This window comes from Pteropus medius, unplaced genomic scaffold (genome assembly GCF_902729225.1).
Source record: "Pteropus medius unplaced genomic scaffold, Ma_sr-lr_union100, whole genome shotgun sequence".
NCBI lineage: Eukaryota > Metazoa > Chordata > Mammalia > Chiroptera > Pteropodidae > Pteropus > Pteropus medius.
The window spans coordinates 1,095,565-1,104,607 of NW_024345916.1; the positions used below are offsets into that span (position 1 = coordinate 1,095,565).

The 9,043-nt window shown below is 43.1% G+C and overlaps 1 pseudogene; it reads left to right on the plus strand.

Annotated features, from left to right (window-relative positions):
• Window positions 1–8,433: 8,433 nt before the first annotated feature.
• Window positions 8,434–8,552, plus strand: LOC120612375 (uncharacterized; annotated as a pseudogene).
• The last annotated feature ends 491 nt before the right edge of the window (window positions 8,553–9,043 follow it).

Here is a 9,043-nt window from a genome sequence, read left to right on the forward strand (position 1 = left end):
GTTTGCCCTGCCAGTGGTTGGGGTCCAGTAATGCTCTTATATCGTTACCTGGACAAGAGCCTAAGATGTTTCGTAAACTATAAAGTGTGGTACCCATGTCTGGTGTTGGCATTAGGGGTCTCCGCCGCAGAGAGAGCTGGATTGCTTAGGTTGTTTTGCTTGTGATGGGAAGTCAAAAGATCAAAATTCAAATTCCAGTCTTCTCCTTGCTATACGGCCTGGGACAAGTCATTAATGTCTCTATACCTTGGTTTCCCTCTAACCAAAATGATAGCAATCTCACCCTACCCAGGGTTGAGGATTAAACCATGTCATTGTCATAAGCTATCAGATGCCATGCAAATGTTAGCTCGTTTAACTAAAAACATAGCTACCACACTCAACTCCCACCCTAGGAAGATATTTAATCAGCAGTAAGTTGATCAGGCACTCGTAAGTTTGGAATAACGTGGAGGGTGGTTGCTTATGGTAAGGGATGACTCTGGCAGATGCACCAGAAGAGTTCAAGGGAGAAGGAGTCTCCCCTAAATTTCCTACTTTGAAGCTTAGTGCTGGGGACATTGTGGCGGATGAGAGTTGGGGTTCAGCAGCATACTCAACTTCCCTTTCCCTTTGCCAGCACACAAAGAGGGGGATGAGCTCCCAAAACACCTCTCAGAAGTATTGTTAGTAAACTAATGTTAGTTTACCATTGCCATGCTTCTTGACATTTTTCAGGTGTTGTTAAGTGTCTCTAGTTAGGGATGTGTTATTATTTCAGCATTACTTCTTCTTTAAGAGCTCCTAACACCTCTGGAGAGCAGCCTGTGGGCTGCTTCAGCACTACATGGGTCTGAGCTATAATGAGATGACCTCTGACTCGAGCTTAACTCCCATCTGGATTTATGGGCTCCCACCGGGGCACAGAGGGAGGGGTCGAGGGACCGGTCAGGTTCACCAGCTGGCCAATCAGCTTAGGGAGATGTCCAACTGGGGTTTGTTTCATAAACTGGGAATCCGCTCAAAGCCCGGACTTGATAACATTCCTTGTATAACCTTGCAACGACAGCCACGTTCTTATTGTATAAGTTCAGGTTTAACCACAGACCAAGTAAACAGCTATGCCTTGCTAGGCAAGAGGCAAGGCAAGGAGGGGTCTGGCTCATTGAAGAGTACTTTCTTTTAATAAGGAGGGATGATGTATGTGGGAGAGGGAGTTTGAATGAAAACACTATGTAAGATTTTGAGTCCAAGGTGTCGGGTCACTGTTCCAGTTTGTGATCAAAATGATCGCGTTTTTAAAATGCTATTTTAATGCTATTATAAAATAATTTAGTTTGAACACCTCCTTAGAAAAACCCAGACTCCTCTGGCATAAAAACTAATAAAACAATTTGTAAAAGAAACACACAGGTGGAAATTCTAAAAGCTGACTTGAGGGAACAGTGGATGGTAGAAATAAACTTTTTATCTTGAAGTTATAGTAGAAGTCAACATAATAAATTAAACAGCCTAGAGAATTCATAAAACCGAATCATAAAAAAAATAAACACAAAATCCTGTGGTTTGGTTTACATAAAGATAAGCAATTCAGAGTCTGTTTCTTTAATAATAGGTTCTTTCCTGTTATAAAGAGAACATCGAGGAATTGATGCAAATGGGTTACTCTCTACTATTCTCATATTTCCCTATTATCATTAAAAGTGCCTACTTCACAGAATGTGAGAATTAAATGAGATGCTATGTGTCACTAAGCTTGATGCACAAGCAAAAGTAAATAAGTACAGTTAATCCTCTGAATTGAGCTTTCCTTCTCTCTCCTTCCTCCTTCTCCTTTTTTCATCCTACTCTGCTTTGTTGGTTCTTATCGAGAACTGATTGCATGCCCAGGGCGGGTGCTGAGGTGGCCTTGTTCTCCAGAATCTTTGCTCATTCATTCACTCAACCAATGAGCTCCAGCTATGTGCCAGGCTCTCCTCAAGGCCCTGGAGACTCAATTTTGAGAATGACAACAAATCTTTGTTTATATTTGAGGGTTAATAAACCAATTGATGAATTAATTTAAGTTATAATTTCAAGTACTGTTAAGTGCTATGAAGAAAGACAAAGGAGGATAATGGGATAGAGAACAGCAGGTCAGGGTTGGGGGCTATTTTGTGGGAAATACCAGGGAAGCCTCTCTGGAGAAGGTGGCATTTGAGCAGTGTCCTGAATGAGGTAAGGAGTAAACCTACAGGAGGATCTGGGCCAGGTATAAAGCAGAAACAGAAGGAACAGCATGTGCAAAGGCCCTGTGGTGGGAACAAGCTTGGCATCACCTTAGGAAAACAAAAGGCCAGTGTGGCTGGAGCAGAGTGAGCTGGGAGAAGTTTGTTGGAAGTGAGTCTAGAGGTATGGTCAGGGGCTAGGTCATGGAGGGCCTTGTGGGACATGCTAAGGAGTTTGTTCAGATTGTATTCTAGGATTGATGAGAAGCTATTAGAGAGTTTTGAGTCATGATATCATTTGCGTATTTTTAAAAGATCACTCTGGTTACTGGAGAATACAGGAGAGCAAGGGCAGATTCGGAAATAACAATTATGGTGTTTATAAAGGGATGCAGAGGCAATGCAGATAGTGGTTAATGCTCCAGAACCAGATGGCCAGGGTTGGAAGCATGGCTCTGCTGTTGATGAGCACTGTGGGCACGGACAAGTTAAATAACTCCTCTGTGCCTTGGTCTCCTCATCTGTAAAACAGATGATAATAGTAAGGGCTCCCACTTTGTACAATTCTAGGTAGACTCATCCCCTGGAGCCCAGCGAACACAGTGTGAATGGTACCACTTGGAGCCGTGTAACACAGTAGTCTTGATCATGATGCCTACCTCATTGGGCTAAACTATCAAAATATGGAAAATGCTTAGAACTACACCTGGCATCCAAAAAGAGCTCAACTAACATTAGCTATTATTTGCAGTTGAAGTGAGAAATGATGGTAGCTTTGCTTAAAATGGTAGCAGTGAGGAGTGATGATAAGTGCTAAAGTTTGAAATAAAATTTGAAGAAAGCCTGTGCTTGCTCCCAAGGGCACAACCAGTACTGATGATGACACTCACATGCACCTCCTTGCAGGACCTCTAGGTGTGTTTTCTCAGTCTGATTCATTTTGGAGCTGAGTTTTTCAGCATTTCCCTTACCAGTATGTTTCTCATACTGTTTCTAAAATGATGATTATGTGCAGTATATGTTTTATAGTGATTGTGAGGGTTAAAAAAGATACTACATGTATCCCCTAGCTTAACGCCTAGTACATTTTAAGTTTTAATAAAAAAGTGTTAGTTAACTTTATTGTCATCATCAACATCATTGTCATTATCATCATCAACATCATTGTCATTATCATCATCTGAGCAGCTCAATGTTTATGTATAATGGATGCATATACCTATGACTCCACAGGAGAGAAAACACAGAGGTTTTCTCCTCTTGTGAGGGTAGCTAAAGAGCCCAGATGCCTTTGAGGGTTACTGTCTTGAGGCCACAGTGTCCCTGAGGTCCTTTGGGTCATTTCTGAGACACCTGTCCTTGTGCCTTCAGACATACTCCATGGCCCCCAAAGGCTCAGAAAAGAACCAGCCCAACAAAGAAAAGAAGCACCAGAACATAAATAAAGGCATGTGATGATTCAAAAGGCATGATTCATCTTTGTTTCATTAATTTTACCACTCATAGAACTCAAGTCCATCAAAGAATAAGAAATGTGTTTATGTTCTGCTGCTTTTTCTCACCCACTTGGCTCTAATGAGTCTCAAACACGAGTATTTGGAGGTGGCAGGGGTACCCAGCAGGCCTATGAGCTGCAGATACCTAACTCCTCCTAGGTCCTACTCCTCCCTCAGCTGGATGTGGGTAGCTCTGGGTAGCTACTCTGCCCCCATCAGGCCTTAGATCTCAGTCATATTGCTGTCAGGTTACTCACGCACCATGAGGTAATCTCCCCATTTTATTTGTTCTTGGATGTGTGAGCCATATAATTCCTTCTTCAAAAGTTGTAAAAGTGGGACTCTGGCCAGTAACTCAACAAAAAGAGGCACCATTTTCTCATTCTCAGGCTTGGTAATGATTCCTGCCATAAGCCAGTCATTATGGAAATGACTCAGCCTTTCTCTTCAGTGTTAATAAGATTTTACTGTCTTCATTCCTAATTCAGACTGGCTTGGAGGAATGTGGGGGTCATGAAGCTGTACCCAAGCATGTCACTATGGAACTGTTTACCTGACTTACCCAGGTCCTAAGCAAACAGAGTTCATTCCAGCCCATTGCCTTCCTTCCAAGTTGGCTGCAGTCTTAGCCCAATTCACATGGGGGGCTATTCACATAGGTGGCCATTACCTACACCCTCATCTGCCAGGAAGCTGAGGCCATGGTTCTTCTTTCTAAGGGCTAATCAAGCTCTTGAACATGGTTATTGAGCGCAACTCGCAATAAGGCATCTGAGCTCTCTTTGCATCTCTTAACATCTACCAGGCTCTGTGTCTTTTTGGGGGTCCCAGTGTGAGAATTGATCCTCATATCAGGGTTACGAAAGACCCTCTGCTTTTCTTTGTTTCTGCTTTGTTTTGTTTTTAGTTGAAGTGATCACTCTGGGGCACATCTCGGGATCCTGGCAATTTCGAAGCAAGCCAGATTCCATTCATTTATTTGACAGACATTGTTGATTACTTACCCAGTGCCCAGTGGTGCTAGGCATTACAGATGGAGAGACAAAGGCATAGTCCCTAACATCAGGGACCTCAAGGTCTAGTGTGGGAGACAGATGAGAAAATAAATAATTACAGAATAGTGTAGGCAGTATAGTAACAGATCTTCAGGTACTTCAGAGGCATTCAGTAGGTATCTGAGCCACACTGGTGGTCAAGAAAAGACTCCTAACAGAAGCCATGTATAAATGACTCTGGAAGGATCCACAAAAACCATATAATCAGAGAAGGGCCAGGAAGGAGGCAGAGGGATGTTCCTAAAGAGAGAGGGAATAACGTGAAAAGCATGTGGACAAAGCCAGCTAGCTGTCACCACCAACATCCATTTTTTTCCTCTTCCTGGGCATACAGCTGGATTATAATTCTCAGTCTCCCTTGCAGGTATATGTGGCCATATGACTGAGTTCTGGCCAATGAAAGGCATGCAGAGGTGATGGGTGGGCCTGGCCCAGAAGACCTCTCATATGTGCTCTTCCCTTTGCCTTCCTACTTCAATTAATCGGGAGCAAGCAGGAATCAGGTCATGAAGGGTCCTGTGTGCTGCTTGAAGGAATTCTAAAGTTGAGTGCAAGAAATAATCACATTTAGATTTTAGAATAAATAAGGCTGCCCAATATTAGTGACAAGGTTGAACTTTACCTGAGATCTGTGCCTCTGGAAAACAGTAATGCTTAGGAAATCCCTTACTCTTTTGTCTTCCAACACCCCTCCCCCCCATCTTTTTGTGTTTTAAGGCTAAACCTCAAAGGACCACCCACCCTCAAATGGTTGGGATAAGACTCATCTCTATCTTGCCTCAAGGCTCCTATAAGACTTCAAGATGACTCCCTTGTTTACCTTCTTGTTTAAACTCAGGGCCCCTTCCATTTTTTTTTTTTTTTTTTTTGAAGCATGTCTTCATGAACGTTCTCCTTATTTCAACAACCTGAATAAAAACATTGCGTTAATTGTCTGGTGCATTTTGCTTGCACATTAACGTAATGGCCCTGGACGAGGAGCAGAATCTTCTATGTGAAACTTGTTTCTACTTGACAGTAGACTGTCATCTGCTTTACTTGTCTTTAACAACTTTTGTTATATATTAATTTATTTGTCATCAGTCATTCATGAAAATATAAACTTGTTTGAGGAAAGATCTTATTTTCTTGACCACTTTCTCTCCAAAGGCCTAGAACAGATCCTGGCACACATAGGCACTCAATAATTAGGGCAAATTATGGCATGACAACTCCCCCCTTCCCTAGCCTATCTGAGCTTTCTGCCATTCTCTCTTGGCTCTTCCTGCACCCCCCTCTCTCTCTCATCTCCCTCCCCCTTTGTGGGTTTCCCTGTGTCATCTGCTGTAGTCTCCCTCTGCAGACCTGTCTGAACTGCCTGCCTCTCTCCTCTTTCTCTTTTTGGATCTCTTTCCTAATATTTTCCTTTCTCTCATTTTCCCCTCTCTTCTCCTTGAGCCTGGCAGTTCCTTCTTATTTCTTCAGCCCCTATTTTTCAACCAAGTTATTTACTGGGAAAGGTGAAGGGCTAGGTGAAAGGGCTTCCTCTAAAGAAAGAGGAGTGAGCTGACCAAGTCTGAGTCTGTGTCTGCTGGATAGGCACAATTCTAGTTAGTTTGGACATATATTTAGCATGCCCTTGAAAGTTAAAGATTCACTAAGAATTAGCCAAGTTGGTGTTTTGGAAACAATCAAAAAGGGGCCACTAAACCTTGCTCCAAGCAGGGTGCTAAGAGTTGGGGAACTAAAAAGAAGCCAGACTAGGCCCTTGCCTTCCAGGAGCTCCTAGTTTCTCCTATCTCCAAGGAGATAGGCCCCAGTCTTTCAGGAAACAGTAGGGGAACAATGCAGGGTGTAGGTGTGTACGCCAGCAAGTTCTAGAAGGGATCAGCATTGTAAACTTTGGGGCATGTGGTCTGTATGTGAATGATGACAGCCAGACAGAAGAGGAGATCAGGGATTCAACTGCAGAAGGAAAAGGCGTCCTGTCCATGACTGTGAGTCTCCTTGGGCCCAAGCTTGGCTGAGGAGCCTCTTCTCTTGTTAAGCCCTTGCATGGCTCCCCTCCCGGTCCCCTCACCAGGACTGAGAAAAGGTGCCCCAATCAATGACTGTAGATTTCCTGGAGCTCAGAGTTAAAATTGATTAGCTGGACACTCGGATGTGGCAGCAAAAACATCATAAAGATGCAGTCTTCTGCAGCTGGCTGACTTGTTCTGTTTCTAAATGGAGAATAAGTGTCTCAGCCGAGTCTGGGAAAAGCTCTCCCTCTAGTTTCTTAATAAATATTAGCTGAATTGATTTAGATACTGGGAAGCTGTCAGAAAATCGTGATTAATAAAACATGCAGTACGATACCACTTCCTCTGCAGGCTTGGGAAGTTGCACACTGGAGGCCCAGTGTGAGTGGAAGCCAGACTGAGGTAAGGAGAGAAAAAAGATGGTTAATTTGTGCCAGTGTGGAAACTCCAAGCAGATGCTGATCCACTCAGCGTGAAAACTGTCTATAGTAAACGCAACATGAAATTCCTTTTGTAACCAGTTTTATAAATAGGATGGGCCAAAATCTTTCTGGGAAGTGCCTGGAACAATCGTGTGGCCTCCTAAGGTGGGTCCTTGCAGTTCTGTAACTGTGGGGAGGCAGAGAAGGAAAGGATCTTTTCCTGAGCCCTGGCATTTATAACTGTGGTTTGGGAAAGAAAAAAAAGAGAGAGTGGCAGTAATGAGTAAAGTAAGTAAATGTTCTCCCAAGAGGATGATTCTTGGAGCAAAAAGGGATTTGAGGGCGGAAGGAAGGGGTTAGCAGAAAAGGGTGTGTGGGTGTTTTTGGAACACCTCCCGAGTTCCTTCAGAAAAAGAGCTCTTTTCTACAGTCTTGATGCCTCTGTCCCTTCTCCCCAATAAATTTGCACAAAATACCCACCAAAACTATCCTCACGAAGACTTGTTCGTTTAGTCATTTCTTCCTTATCGGTGATGGTCTCCCCACTCACATTTCACTCCCACTGCTAACTCATATGTAGCCTTAAAAGAGTTTTGCACCTTGGGAAGATAATTTGATAACACCAAGGCTGCTCCCTGGCCTGTATGGTGTTTGAGTTGGTGTGTTATGAGGGCGATAACAACATCTGAAGCCAAAGTTCATAGCCCAAGTTAATGAATATTGAGGGTGAAGGCTCCAGTTGCATTTCTATATCTCTTCTCCCATCAGTGACGATATGTATAAAATGTCTAAATAGCAATGCCAAAAAAGATTAACTTGATTTACTTCTGTCTCTATAAAAAATAGTATTTTCCAGGTTTCACATTTCAATATTAAGATCTCTTATGTCAGTGGTCCCCAACATTTTTGGCACCAGGGACCGGTGCTCCTATGAGAATCTAATGCCTGATAATCTGAGGTGGAGCTGAGGCGGTGATGCTAGTGCTGGGGAGCAGCTGCAAATAGAGCTGAAGCTTCACTCGCTTGTTCTTCACTCACCTCCTGCTTCGCAGCCCGATTCCTAACAGGCCATGGACCCGGTACCAGTCCATGGCCCGGGGACTGTGGATCCCTACCTTAATTTATTGAAATTTCAATAGCAATTAAGCAACACGAGTCAGGGGAGAGAGAAGGGGTAAACGTTTTAATATTTATTGACTATCTGTCTGTGCTGTGGTAGGCACCATGGGTTTGTTGAATACATTTTCACCCTCACAAGTATGGGATGTTAAGAAGTCTACGGACATGCTACTCTGAACAAGCCCGATCCCGTCTGATCGCGGAAGCTAAGCAGGGTCAGGCCTGGTTAGCACTTGGATGGGAGACCACGTAGGAAGACCAAGTGCTGTAGGCAAAAAAAAAATTTTTTTTTAAATAAGAGATTGTAAGCTGACAAGGTCCTTGCAATCTGTGAGGTCGACCAAGGGTTGCCGTGCCCAAAAAATTAAAAAAAAAAAAAAGAAGTGTGATTAACCTCATTTCGCAGTTGAAAAAAGTGGGGTTCAGTGCCATGTCCAATAGAAGATGTAGCCAAGACAAGAATCTACATCTGTATGACTTCAGAGCCAAAATCCTTCCCACCACACCAGACTCTCTCCACAAACCCAGAATGCCTTCCTCTGCCACTGAAATCTCCCTTGACTGTCCAGCTGCACAGACAATGGCTGTTACTTTTGGTTGTAGCGTCAATGCAATCTATCATTTTTGGAAAAGCAGAATTATCTTCTTAATAATAAAAACATCTTTTGGACACAATTGCTGTATGATTTGTAAACTTCTTGACTCCATATGATTTAATTATTACAACAACCCTGTAGAGCAGATATTATTGTTAAGGATTATGGA